General features: G+C 34.4%; 1 protein-coding gene and 1 pseudogene across 2 annotated transcripts in view; both read right to left on the bottom strand.

Moving 5' to 3' along the window:
• The window catches only part of LOC110180486 (piezo-type mechanosensitive ion channel component-like), a 323,286-nt gene that overhangs the window by 140,270 nt on the left and 170,111 nt on the right, over positions 1–12,905 (bottom strand). The window lies entirely within an intron of this gene.
• LOC147644661 (dynein light chain 1, cytoplasmic pseudogene) lies at positions 8,692–8,963 on the bottom strand (annotated as a pseudogene).

The following is a 12,905-nucleotide window of genomic DNA, read 5'->3' as shown; positions in this document are numbered from 1 at the left end:
CAATGGTTCAATGCATCATATTTAGGTTTTGAATTTTTTCTAGCTGCAGTGTAAAATGTTAGTTTCCTTTTTTTTCCATAAACGTAGTTTTATTCTCTTTGTCATATTCAAATTGATCATTTTGATTCTCTCCCCCTGTATTGAACTTGAATCTTTTGTTAATATTATTATTATTATTAACAAGTTCATTTAATGGATCAGTTATAGGTTTAAATGTTTCTTCCAAACACATAAAATTCTGGGATTGACATTGTTTTGACTCTGAAAACTTTTTTTCAAATCATTTCGAGTTTTATTTAATTATGATAAAATATTTTGGTTCATTGTGATGAAATTTGAAAATATTTAAATTCTAAGAATAGGAGTGGTTATTTCAGTCTTGGGATTGGGAATACACTGAGAAAAAATTTATTAATCGTAAGCATATATGTATACATATATATATATATATATATATATATATATATATGTTATATATACACTTGTATATATATATCCATATATAAATACATATACATTTACATATACATATATCCATATATCCATATATTTAAATACCCTGCAGTACCTGTCATCAGTAATTCATCAACGTTTCATCAACAGTCAAGGGGTGCTCTTGATGTTTCATCGATGACAGGCCATACAAACTGTTGATTTTTTAACTTGGGCATGTCCTAGCCTGTTATCAATAAAAATTCATCAACAATCAATCGATGATTCATCAACAATTCATCAACAAATTCATCAACAATTCATCATCAACTCATCGATGTTTCATCAGCAATTCATCGATTTTTCATCAACAAATTTCACAACGGCCGGGCCTTGGTACGGCCGACGACTGCCGTCTAGACTACCGCCGTAACTGTATCGTGGGCAGAGCGTCGTTGTAGAAGTCGCAGTCGGCAGAGTCGACTCGGTAGAAGCAGTCGGCGCGTTGATGACATGTTGATGACAGTGGCTTATTGATGACAAGCGGTACTGCAGGGTATGTATAATATAAAGAGGTGTGGTATTATCAGGTTTGATAAACAGACCTGGTTATAAGACCTGATCTGATCTGATAGACCTGATATTAACAGGTCTGATTAATGGACCTGGTTGTAAGACCTGATCTGATAATCAGACCTGGCTGTAAGACCTGATCTGACAAACAGAGCTTAAAATATAATACTGAAAAATATCCCCAATTCCCATTTCCCAAAAAAATTTTTTTATTATTATTTTTATTTTATTTTATTTGTTATATTAATTTATTTATTAATTTTAAACAATCTGAAAAATAAAATGCTGAAAAAGATCCTCAATAAAAACATTTTGTTTTTTTACTTTAAAAATTTTGTATTTTTATTTATTTTTTATTACTAGGTATTACATTGGTTTTAAGTTAAAATCAATATTGCCATCCTCCCTTTTGACAAGGGTGTAGCACTTCGTATTACAAAAATATGAAAGGCTATCATCGATAGCATTATACCTATCGGGAAGATATAGTATTACATTGGCAGGCTCGAGCATTATATTGTACCCGAACTTGCCTGCTATCCGTCTAGCTGAAAATATGTCAAACTCCATATTAATGGGGAGTTTGTTGAAGCTGGCTGTTAAGGGCAAGCATCAGCGGATCCTGCTCGATGTCCCTCAACAGAGCGTTGAGGTCCTCTTCCGTTTCCCCTTCGGGTAAATTGGTGGTAGTGGTGGTAGTGGTGGTGGTGGAGGCGGTGGAGTTGGTGTTGGTGGCGGCGGAGCTGGCAAACATATTCATCTTGATGGTGATGTTTTTTGTGGGGACTGGTGGCTGGTCTTGGCGGTTGTTCTTCGCTGAATGATATTTTTCGTAGACACATCGGGGAGAACATTTCTCCTCCTCCGACTACAAAACACGTGTGGCATGGCAGGGGAATCTAGGAAACGTCTATCGAGTCATATTGTCCACTTCATGTAAAGTGAGGGTTAGGCAGGACATGACTTGAATTGCACTCCCGTAAAAATTTGATACATAAATGCCCACAGTTAAGAGTACCAAATTTTTGGAAGCGATGGTAATTGTATTTTATATTTTTACCCAAATATATTGTTACTTCTAATGGAGGTTATAAATTCCCAAAAACTATCGAAGTAAAACGAGTGTGTTGCCTTCTTATAATAGGCTACCCAATGCGTTCCTTCTGATGTCGAGTCTGCTAATTTTATTATTCCACATTCAGAATGATGAGGTAATTTCGGTATCTCATCTTTCATATAAACTTCTCGAAAATGGAGAATATATTTAAAGGCAAACTTCAGTATTCGATAACGCTCTGTTAGGTAGCTCATTTAGTAGTATTTTTGATTGCGATTTTGTTTTTTTATATTATTATTTTTTGAACATGATATACCGTAGCCTCTTTTGTATGGTTGTAAATACAATCCCTCGCCTAACGCTACCGATTCCATTTTTCAATTATGCTTCAGGTTTTCCTCAAGTTGTGCCTTTGCCATCTTTGCATTGTTAATAGCCTTTACAATTGCAGCCCTACCTGATGCTAAACTACCAACAGCACTAAGGGCTGTTAAACTAGGTACCAATGGTAAAAAAACCACCAATTCTAGGGACTGCTATAACCCGTGAAATTACAAAATTTTCCCTACACCCCAGATCTTTCACTAATACTGCTATTCAATGCTTTTACACGATCCCAAGCCCTATCAATTAAGATGGAGTTTGCTTTATGTTGTTCATTCAAGTCCTTGCTATTTGAATATGCTATGTCGTGTTCCCGACAAGCCTCATCTAAACCATTGATCCCTCGGTCACCACGAAGTAATCGTTTCTCAAGGTTTGGGCCAGGTCCACAGTTATTGTACCCATGTATATGAACCTCAAAGGGCAAAGTGTTTATTACATTACTTATGAGACCAGTTCCCTGTTTCACATTTGATTTATGACTGATTATATTATAAAAATGTTTCCGCGTTTTATATCAACCTTAATTAACGAATGATTGTCCTCGAATGAAGTACTTATCTTTAAAACATGCGTATATAACCAAATAAATTTGGTTTTCCCAATTAAGAAGATATGGTTACTTTTGAGTTTTCTTTATTGTTTTTCTTTTAGGTTTGTATTTCAAAGCAGCCGTTGTTGCCGCTCCGAGTTTGATCTTATGTCTGTCCTTATCAATATGTTTTAACAGCTAAAGAAATCTAAGTCTCGTAGCTGCGCTGCCAACAGCGGCAGCGGAGAGACGGTTATATATTCTTAAGTACATAAATACATAGCTATGCTCGCTAAGGCTGAGCGCGGAGGTATATGCACATACATACTTAAGGTCCGCTCGTGTTGCATTTCTGCTGACACTAGCATAGCCTGTGTACGGGCCAATGTTCGAAGATCGTTTCATATTTCGGCCACTTAGGTTTATGACCGGGACTTTAAATTATGTAAACACTGCAACAAAGTACCCGTAAAGTACTCTTGGTACAATGGGTATTCAATATATGTGCATACATCTCCCTCCTTTAGAAAAATAACGTAATATAATGGAGTTATTTTATAATTAGGTATATTTATACATATATACTTATATATATATTTTCTTGTGTTTTTTTTTTTCTTTTTTTTTTGTATTGGTATATATGATACTTATGCTATGTATGTTATTTATAATTGTAGAATTATTTGTTATTTATCGTATTTATTCATGTATGGCCATACGTGAAATATAAAAAGAACCAAATTGTTTATGATATAAAAGGTTTTAATCTATCCTTGTGAACTAGTTGTTTTTTATTTTTATTACTTATTATTGTTATGTTATCTTTATCTCCTATATGATCTACCTTATAAGGACCAGTATATTTAAAGTCTAACTGTTTCATTTTTCAATAAAACCTGATCTCCTATTTTTAAATCGAAATCTAAACTAGTTTTGTCATAACTAATTTTTTGTTTTAGCTTATGAGATTCTAGCATTAGTCTAGCTCTCTTAAAAGCTTGTTCTAGTCTAAATTTGGATTCCTTAGCATAGTTTTCTATATTATAAATGGGTTCTATTCTATCTATGCTATTGAAATGCTTTGGCAAATTTGAAGTTTTACCAAAAACTAGCTCATATGGACAATAATCATGTGCCATAGAGGGGGTTGTGTTAAAACAATAAACGAAGTATTGTAGCCATACATCCCAATCTGTTTTGTCGGCTGAGATGTATGAACGAATGAACTCATTGAGTGTTCTGTGGCTTCGCTCCACGGTTCCTACTTTCTGGTGATGGTGTGCAGTTGAAGTTATGTTTTTAATATGTAAGTATTTACATAGATCTTCAATAATTGAATTTTTATATTCCGTTCCCATGTCCGTAATGAACGTCTTCATTGGACCGTACTTTAGAATACAATTTTCAAATATAGCTTTTGCTACTGTATTCGCACTTTTGTTTGGTATGGGTAGGGCTACTAAGTATTTCGTTAAATCGCAGATGAGAGTTACTGCGTATTCGTTTCCATTATTTGATTTTGGTAGTGGACCAATTGTATCCACAATTACCCTGTCGAAAGCTCGTTGTGGAGTTTCGGTTATAGTTAATGGAGTCTTTGTATGTTTAGTCGTTTTAGACTTTTGGCATTTTGGACATTTTCTTATGTACTCTTTTATGTCTTTAGACATATTTTTCCAGTAATAGTGTCTCTGGACCTTGGCCAACGTTTTTGTAATGCCTGTATTGGATCATAATGGAATGTAGACAATATAGCTCCTTTTTCTTTATTATTTTTTATTACGGTCACCGGGTTGAGTAGCGCTACTCTTAATGATTTCAATATTTTATTGCCCATTATTTTAAAATTATCAATTGAAACGAGTTCAAAGATATTTTCCCACGGTGCCACTTTGAGTTGGCTAACTTTGTTAATACCGGCTTGCTTTTCAAGCCTTTGAAAGAATTGACCTAAGTCAATGGTTCCATTAGTATACAAATCGCTAACATCATATCTTGCTGTAATTTTCCTTCCGTGCTTAAATAGACACATCTTATTATTTACATGCAAGGTCACTACTTACGTACTTCATCATTATTAATGACTTCATATACGTTGGGCTTTGAAGCTTTTTCTATAGATTGCTTTGACAATTCTATTTGTTCTTTTCCTGCGCAGGATTTTTGTCTACTTTGATTTCTGGTAGTGACTTTCAGAATCATATTTTTTGTTTGGATATCTTTTAAATCTGTGATTGTTATTCTGGATAGCGCATCGGCTACATAGTTGTCTTTACCCTTTAGATATTCTACTGTAAAATTATATTCCTCCAACTCAAGTCTCATTCGTGTTAGTTTGGAACTTGGGTTTACCATTGAAAATAAGTAGGTAAGTGCTCTGTGATCTGTTTTGACAGTGAAGTGTCTACCATAAATGTATGGTGTGAAATGTGTTATTGCCCAATGAATAGCTGCTAATTCTTGTTCTGTAGTGTTGCTTTCACCTTTCGTAAAGGATCTTGACGCATATGCAATTGGAAGCTGTAATCCATTTTTGTTTTGAGTTAGGACTGCTCCACAAGCGTATTTGCTAGCATCTGTGATTATGCAAAATTCTTTGCTAAAGTCTGGGTATTGCAATAGAGTAGGGTTTATTAGTGCTGATTTAAGATGTTCGATAGCGTTTTGACATTCTGTTGTCCATTCGAATTTTACATCTTTCTTACATAATCTTGTTATGTGACGGGAGTATTCAGCGGATTTTTTTTATAAAGCGTCTGTAATAATTGCAGAATGCAATGAATCTTCTAGCGCTGTCCGCATCATGTGGGACTGGATAATTTTGAATGACGTCGTATTTTTTGTCGTCGGGCAAGATTCCTTTATGTGTGCATTTGTGTCCTAAGAAAGTGACTTCATGCATGAAAAATTAACATTTTTCAGGATGTAACTTGCTGTTGTTGTTGTGTTGCCTACATTTCTCGAAAACATCAGGTTCTTGAGCATATGTTTTTCGGAACAACCTATGACTATTAAGTCATCCATATAAAGAAAAGCTTGCGAAGGTTCTAATCCAGAGAAAGCTATAGTCATCATCCTCTGAAAAGAGTTTGGCGCTATTTTTAAACCGAATGGTAATCGCGTAAAGCGATATGAACCATTGTTTGTTGAAAAGGATGTGATATCCCGTGAACTTTTTTCCAGCTCAATTTGATGAAAACCTGACATTAAGTCAAGGCATGAAAAATATTTGGCTCTACCTAGTTGATCTAAAATATCATCAATTCTAGGGAGTGGAAATTTATCAGACAAGAGTTTTTTATTGATTTGACGATAGTCAATTACTAGTCTCCATTTTTTCTTTTACGAACTTGGAAGTGACTTTTTAGGTACTAGTAGAAGTGGGCTATTATAAGGTGATACAGAGGGTTCCACTATTTTATCATTAATGAGTTTTTGTACTTGGTTTTGAATTTCGTCTTGCTAACTATGAGGATTTCTATAATTTTTAATATAAACGGGTTCATCATCAGTTAATCTTAGTTTTTGTTTATTCGTAGTGATTGATTCGGTTTCTAGTCCGAATACGTCACTATACTGTGTACATAATGCTGTAAGCTTTTCATTGAATTGAGGAGGGAAGTTTTTCGAAAGTTGCGATAATACAGTTTTCTTCCTGGTTTCTAAGTCTGTCTTTACTACTTCGTAGTTTGAAAGTGGTTCATAATAAATGTTATTGATATTAACTATTTGGTCTGTATTTGTTGTATTTAATAGCCTTATATAAGCATTTTGGACTGTTGCTATGGTATTTGCAATATAAATACCATTCTGAATTTCCTGATTTGGAGTTAATACACTGTCTTCTTCTGAGTTTATTTCAACTTTACGGACGACTTGGGATCTTGCTGGCAGAATAAGGGAGTTGTTGCCAGAACTGTATGCTATTGGAACATAAGTCGGATATTTGAGGTTATTTGGTCTTATTATAAGCCAGTCTTCAGACGGCTTGAAATCTAATTGACAGTTGTATTTCTTGATAAAATCGATTCCTAGTATTCCATCACATGGAATAGCGAATTGCTTATTTACGATATGGAAATCATGTGGAATTATGTACTTAGAAGTTTGAATTTCCATTGAAGTTAAACCTTTTGATTTGGTTACTTCCTGACTTATACCCTGTATGTTTACAATGTGTTTATCTTGAATACTTTGAAAATCATCGGAATTTTCCTTAATTATGAATATTTCCGCGCCTGTATCCAGTAGAAAAACTAATCCTTTTCCTGTAGCTACGTTAATGAATGCGACAAATGAATTTTGACAGAGATTTAGAGTGTGAACTTTAATGTTATTAACGTTATTTACTCTCGAGTATCTAAAGATGTCTGCGAGTTTCCCGAATTTGTTTGGGTTACTCTAACATTATTGTTGTGGTTATTGTTATTACCACCATTGCTGTTGTTTCCGCCGCGGTTGTTTCCACCGCCACGGTTGTTCCTGTAATAGTTATTACTTTGGATATTATTTCTATTATAACCATTTTGATAATATCTGTTATTGTTATAATTACCACGATTATTACCTCTACCGCGATAATTGTTATTATAATTTTTACCGCGATAGTTATTTCCTCGGTGTGTATACAATATGGAACTGGCGCTGCCTGTCATTTCAGTACTACATTGTATGTACTTAGTGACGGCTTCATTCATATTTGTGAAATTGCCTGCTTCCAATATTGTTTTAAGGCGGCCATGCTCACAATTTTTAACCATTGTGGTGATGGCTTCCTTTGTGCTGAATTTGTCAGCATGTTCGGCCGATAGGCCTTCGTCAATGTATGAAGCTTCTAGGAGCTTACGTAAATTGTCAACTTCCGTTGTGAATTTTTCTGCCGTTTTACCTTTTAAGCTTGTTTTTGCCATTTTGGCTTTAACTACGTCGGATGTTTCTCCGACTATAGTATCTTGCAGTTTTTTAATAATAGATTCAATTGTGGTCTCATTTTGGACTTTGTATAGTGTTGATCCAATAATTTTGGTCTTGATAACTTCTACAGCCAAATTTTCGAAAGTATCTTTCGTAAGGTTAACCAACTTCAAAGCTGTTACAAATCTCTGAAGATGTATCCTTTGCCCGTTGAATTCCGGGATGGCATTCGATATCTCCTTAATATATGCCCTTTGGGCAATGGTTTCGTCAGTCATTGTGGTAGGTTTTAGCTCTACAATGCTGTCGTAGGTATCATTGAATTAGGACTGCAGGAATAGTGAGGTTATTGATATCTTTTTCCTCTATTTCCTCATCATCTATCTCAGCCTGTTCAAGTGCAGGTGGATCTGATAATTCTGACTCGTTACCTGTCTCGATTGTCAAAGGGGTGTTTAGTATAGTTGGCACTGAAATGGCCAAATTATACCTTTGTTTAACGAATATTAAGTTCTCTCGCAATCTGTTCAAGAACTGTGATACTCGAGACCAATGGGCTTTGTCTAGCCGGTCTCTCTGATCATGTATTAGTATACGCGCAGTGTTGAAGCGGTCTACTAATATTTGAGCATGTTTGTTCACAGTATTTTGCTGTGCTTGCCGAGTTCTTGATAATGACTTAAAGGATTTGTCAAAATCAATTTTTATATTATTTAATTTCTTATATAATTCGTCCCATTCCATTATTTAATGGAATTATTTTGTGAACGAAGCTTGAATCATAACTAACTTTCTATTTCTAACCTCTCTTAAACAATAAAATGGCTAACTTGCCCAAATAGAATAGATAAAATGGTTCGGTTCATGAGATCATACATAAGATCCGAATTCACTGCCGACAATGCAATGCCATTTAGGTTTGAATTTTATATCGAACTGATTTTTAATGTATTCGGCAATCTTATATTCGATGCTATGCTCGTTAAGAGCCTGTGTTGCGCAATCAATGGCAATTTTCAGCATCTCCTCACTCATGTCGATACTCCTAATGTCAGCCTCGTTACTAGACATTGTGCTGATTTTTTTTTTTATTTATTTATTTATTATTTTAATTCATTCTTATTTTATTTCAAGGGATGGGTAATTGTTTTTTTTTTTTGTATTTATTTTTTTTGTTCTAGTTCTTAATACATTTTACATAGTCATACATATTTGTATTGTAGTGAGGGTAATATATTTTTTTTAAAACATCTTATTGTATTTATTGTTAGTGCTTTCTTATATTTTATCCAGGTCGTTAGCCTGGCTTTTATTTATAGCTTTTTTTGATATGCACCTATTGTGGAACATATAAGCTTTATACAAAATAAATGCGCACATAATAAAAACAATAATTGACAATAAAATGTTTGTTAACTCAGTATTTATCGTTTTGGACTCGATCTTATTTATAACATTCGCTGTGGAGTCCACTTCTTTAACATCTACTAGCCCCATTTTGGGTGTTCCTATTCGAATTTCTGTCCTATTTCTTAAGATAATGGTGTTCTTTAATTTATAATTTATCTGCCATTTATTTTGGCTCATAAATTTAAAAATAAAATTTAACAGTGGAAAAGGAACCTGCCTAGTTTTTTGTATGGTTTTCACGCCACACGCTAATTGGGCCACTTTAATGTCGCTCAATTTTACAATTTATATTATAAAAAAAAAAATGCATCGCAGTGCAATTAAAAAAATTATGCAACGCAGTGCAATTTTTAATAACTATTCTCCAGGTGTTCCTTCCAGGGTGTCCTTGTGTCCTTTGCGTCCAGTGTCCTTTTGGGTCTTTTGCGTCAGCTGGTCGTCGCCGGTCTTGGCTTTGCTGACGCTCCCTCGTTGGTATAAGAGGCGGCCTGCCCCTCACACTTTTAGTTCGGCTGCAGATGTCCCGGGCCTATGGGCTCAGGCGGTACCGGTGCTGGCTGCACAGGTGTAGTCACAATGCGGTGTGAAGAGGGGTCCCTCGCAGTCCTTCGGGCACTTCTTCATTAATTTGGGTATTTCCTTCTTCTTTGGCGGAGGTACTTTTTTAGCTTTAGCGAGACTTTTAATTGCAGAGTAGGTGGATGTATGTGTGGCTGTGGTTCTTTCACTTAATAAATTTTTTATATGTTCAAGTTCGGTATGTAATTTTACCGACTTGTTCCAATTTAATGTACTTCCGCTATTTAGTAGCTTCAGTATTTCAGCCCTTCTGGATTTTAATTTTTTTACCACACCACTGCGCTTACCACACATCACACTTCACTCACTGCGATCTTTATTTTCCGTAGTCTGCTGCTAATTTTTCCTTGACGTCCTTCGATGTCCTCGATGTTTGAATCCTGTGTCTGCAATCTTCGGATCCAGTCGTTCAGTTTTTCTTCGATGATTTGTAATCATTGATATCCTTGGTCCATGTATGGTGGTGGTATATTTTTTTTTATATTTTTAGTAATATTTTCACTAAGTCTTGCAATCTAAAGGATTGCGACTGTCACGGTCGCCATGTATATCTTCCATGTTAGATTTCGAATTTGGTTTTCCCCATTAAGAAGATATGGTTACTTTTGAGTTTTCTTTATTGTTTTTCTTTTAGGTTTGTATTTCGGAGCAGCCGTTGTTGCCGCTCCGAGTTTGATCTTATGTCTGTCCTTATCAATATGTTTTAACAGCTAAAGAAATCTAAGTCTCGTAGCTGCGCTGCCAACAGCGGCAGCGGAGAGACCGTTATATATTCTTAAGTACATAAATACATAGCTATGCTCGCTAAGGCTGAGCGCGGAGGTATATGCACATACATACTTGAGGTCCGCTCGTGTTGCATTTCTGCTGACACTAGCATAGCCTGTGTGCGGGCCAATGTTCGAAGATCGTTTCATATTTCGGCCACTTAGGTTTATGACCGGGACTTTAAATTATGTAAACACTGCAACAAAGTACCCGTAAAGTACTCTTGGTACAGTGGGTATTCAATATATGTGCATACTACAATACCAACCAAAATATGAGTATTTGGAAAATCTTGTGAAACCAATACGAGGAATGGAATATAACACATTTTCGTCAAATGATAGTGTTTTGTCACCGGAAGAAGCAAAAAACAATTCATTTATAATATTTGATGATGTCGCATCCGAAAAACAAGATAATATTCCAGATTATTTTTGTATGGGAAGACAAGGAAGATTGATTCATTCTATTTATCTCAATCGTATACTCATATTCCGAAACATTTAATTCGAGACAACGCCAATTTTATTATAATGTTTAAACAGGATAACTTAAACATGCGTCGGATATATATATGGATAATTATTCATTTATGAATATACCAAGAAGGTGTTGGGAAGATAAGTTTGGATTTCTACTAATCTCTAAGGATGATGATATGAAAACTGGACGATACAGAAAAGGATTCGATCAGTTTGTTATTCTCGAATAAAAAATAATATAAATATAATGAAGTTATTGAAAAAAAGACAGCTTCATAATGAGTATAACGCTAACAATTGCTTTAAATAGAAATACTTCTGTACTAAGCGAACATTTTTCCCCCAAATTAAGTTAAAACGTAATTATGAATCTCTAATCGACTTTAATACATTCAATTCTAATCCGAATGTGGATAAGGTGAATAATCTATTTCATATTGGAAACAAAGTCATAGAAATACCTGTAGGCTCATATGAGTTTGACGATATAATAAAAGAAATAAAATATATTTTTAATAAGCTCAAGGAATATGAACTTCACAATAGTGTAACAATTGAATGTAACACCAACACTTTACAAGTTCAATTAATTTAAGGGGGTAGACCACCCTGACATTTTTTTTAAATTTAATTTTTATACTCAATCTTGATGCCGATATTCTTACGATCATTTTAAGACATCGGGCTTAAAAATATCTCATTACATGTGGATTCTACAGCCATTAGAAGTGAGCGCTGGCGGTATACCATAGAGTACTTTGATTATCTTTTTTTGCGTTTTTCTCAAAACTACGTTTTTTAAAACGGTGTACATGATTTCTCAAAAACCGCTTCTCTCAAATTTTTTACACAGCTTCTCTAAAACGCCCCCTATGGCATGACGTAGGATTTTTTCGATATGTTTTTTTTTGTTTTAAAGTTATAAATTTTTAAAACAAAAATTTCGTAAAAAAAAAAAAAATTGCTCAAAAAATTGTTTCCAAAAACGGCTACGTCATGCTATAGCCATACTTATATAGCTTATAAAAAAATTTTGCTTTTAAATATCGGATAACAAATGTGGTGCGCAGCATGTACAACATCCGACCATTCCCTAAAAAAAAATCGTTTTTTGACTGTTCGCCGCCGTTCGTAAGTATTTTTTTTTTTTTTGTTTCAATAAGTATTTTTAGTTTAACATATGTATGTACTTTGATGTACTAATAAATAAAAAGTTGTAGTCCTCATAACTTAATCAAAAAGAATTTTTTAAAAACCCTCAAATTTTCATGCGTTCATGTACCCCGTTAAGTCTAAAAAGGAGACAGTATATTTTAATCATGAACGATCAATTGGACGATTATTTGGATTTAATAAATAAATTAAATTAAGACCAAATGAAAATGAAATTCACATCTCGGATAACCCTGTGAATATTTTAAAACTAAATTCTGTTAGATTGGAATGTAACATTTTAAGTGGATCATATGTGGGAAGTAGACCAAACCTTGTGCTTCATGAATTTGGAATCAATGTTCCGCCTGGATATAAAATGAACATTACACCACGAAACTTGATTTATTTACCTGTCAACACCAGAGAAATAAGAACACTCGAAATACGGATAACTGGTTAAAACGGAGAATTAAATCACGTCTTCACTTACGATCAACAGACTGATTATTTCTAATAAAAATACGTTATATAGCTCCTTTGATAACATTATTAAATCTACAGTTGAAGTGTAAGCATTATCATCTTCATCTTCAAAATCATCATCGTCAACCTGAGATTC

This window comes from Drosophila serrata, unplaced genomic scaffold (genome assembly GCF_035046125.1).
Source record: "Drosophila serrata isolate PLE 108 unplaced genomic scaffold, ASM3504612v1 contig_123, whole genome shotgun sequence".
NCBI classification, from domain to species: Eukaryota; Metazoa; Arthropoda; class Insecta; order Diptera; family Drosophilidae; genus Drosophila; species Drosophila serrata.
The sequence above is the reverse complement of the archived record's forward strand: the minus strand, read 5'-3'. Positions and strand labels throughout refer to the sequence as shown.